Genomic DNA, 2,493 nt, shown 5'->3' with positions numbered 1-2,493 from the left:
CTGTTTTGTGCTCATTTTATGCATATTTTGAAATTCCTTTTTACAGTGGCTTCTCAGTGTAAATGAGTCACGACTGCTTATCAGAATTTATGTTGTTATCAGAGTATTTCTCCAGTAATCAGAGAATGTGAAAAGTTACCAAGAAAAATTTATTTTGCTTTTCTAATGCATATTACTTAATACCAGCAATGCACTTGGGTCTTCCCTTCCACATATATTTTTCTCTAGATCTCAAAGGAGTACCTGATATTTATTTCTTTTTTTTCTTTTTCTTTTGATAAGTGAGAATTATCAGCACTTAGTACATCCATAAGATTTACCAACATCAGAACTTAACAGATAAGAAGCACTATTCTAGTTTTTGACTTAGTAATAAGATACACAAAGTAAACCTAACCAAGCTCAATATCAGAATTTGCTTGTGTTAAAAGATTTCCACATAAATAATTATTTCAAACATGGGATCTTTAGTATATTAAAGACTAATAGATCAGCATCTAGCACAGTTATCCTCATTGGATTGAATAGTCACATAAACATTCATATCACTATCAGAGTTTAGAAATTCACATCAGACAACAATCAGCACTTAAGGAAATTTCAATTTAAGCACAGATTACATAAAGATAGTAATATCTGTAAATACTGATCATAAAGTTTGATATATCAGAACATAAACTAAACATATTTAGAGAAAGAACCTAAAACCATTCAAAGTTCATTTACCAATCTTGTAAAAGTAGCTTCACACAGTGATTTTGTGAATATATCTGCTAGTTGTTGATCTGTTGGAACAAAATGCAATTCCACTGTACCTTCCATCACATGTTCCCTTATGAAATGGTACCTTATGCTGATGTGATTTATCATTGAGTGTTGAACTGGATTACTTGTCATAGCAATAGCACTTTGATTATCACAATAAATAGGGATTTTAGAAAATTCTAAACCATAATCCAGTAACTGATTCTTCATCCAAAGAATCTGTGCACAACAACTTCCGGCAGCAATGTACTTTGCCTCTGCAGTTGATATGGAAATTGACTTTTGTTTCTTACTAAACCAAGAAACTAATCTGCCTCCAAGAATTTGGCAGCTTCCACTTGTGCTTTTCCTGTCAATTTTGCACCCTGCAAAATCTGCATCTGAGTAACCTATTAGCTTAAAGTCTGATTCCCTAGGATACCACAATCCCAGATCAGCTGTACCCTTAAGGTACTTGAAAATTCTTTTCACAACTGTTAAGTGAGGTTCTCTTGGATTTGCTTGAAATCTTGCACAAAGACAGGTAGCATACATAATATCAGGTCTACTTGCAGTTAGATAGAGTAATGAGCCAATCATACCTCTGTAATCAGTAATATCTACTGATATAGCAGTATCCTTATCCAATTTTGTTGTAGTGGCCATAAGAGTGGATGCACTTGAACAATCTTGCATTCCAAATTTCTTCAACAAATTTCCGGTGTACTTAGATTGACAAATAAAAGTTCCTTCTTCATTCTGCTTGACTTGAAGGCCCAGAAAATAGCTAAGTTCTCCCATCATACTCATTTGATATCTTGACTGCATTAGCTTGGCAAACCTTTTACAAAGTCTGTCATTTCTAGAACCAAAAATGATATCATCAACATATATCTGCACCAAAAGTAAGTCATTTCCATGGTTGAGATAAAATAAAGTTTTGTCAATAGTCCCTCTGTTAAATCCATTTTCCAGAAGAAACTGAGCTAATGTCTCATACCATGCTCTTGGAGCTTGCTTAAGGCCATAAAGTGCTTTAGCAAGTCTGTAGACATGATTAGGAAATTTTGAATCTACAAACTTGGAGGTTTTTCAACATATACTTCTTCTTCCAATTCTCCATTAAGAAAAGTACTTTTTACATCCATTTGAAAGACTGTAAACTTTTTGTGAGCAGCATAAGCCAAAAATATCCTAATGGCTTCCAATCTAGCAACTGGTGCAAATGTTTCATCATAATCAATTCCCTCATATTGAGAATATCTATTTGCAACCATCCTTGCTTTATTCCTTGTAATTATGCCATCACTATCAGTTTTGTTTCTGAACACCCATTTTGTACCAACAACTGATCTGTCCTTTGGTCTTGGCACTAGGGTCCAGACTTTATTTCTTTCAAATTCATTTAACTCTTCCTGCATTGCTTGCACCCAATCAGCATCTTGAAGAGCTTCTTCCACTTTCTTTGGTTCAGCCTGAGAAAGAAAAGAGTGATAGAGACATTCATTTGATGTTGATGTTCTAGTTCTTATACCTGCTTCAGGATCTCCAATAATCAAGTCAGGTGTATGTGCTTTAGTCCACTTCCTTGCAGATGGAAGATTATCTCTAGAACTGGATGCTCCCCCATGATCCATGTTGTCTCCATCAACATTTTCTGATGCTCCCCCTGAAATTATGCTCTCTGAGTTGGATCCTTCAGAATTTGAGTTTCCAGAATTATCAGAACTTGGCCCATCAGAACTTGAT

The sequence above is a fragment of the Apium graveolens genome, chromosome 6 (genome assembly GCF_009905375.1).
Source record: "Apium graveolens cultivar Ventura chromosome 6, ASM990537v1, whole genome shotgun sequence".
In the NCBI taxonomy this organism is placed as follows: Eukaryota; Viridiplantae; Streptophyta; class Magnoliopsida; order Apiales; family Apiaceae; genus Apium; species Apium graveolens.
Note: the sequence above shows the minus strand (reverse complement) of the source record.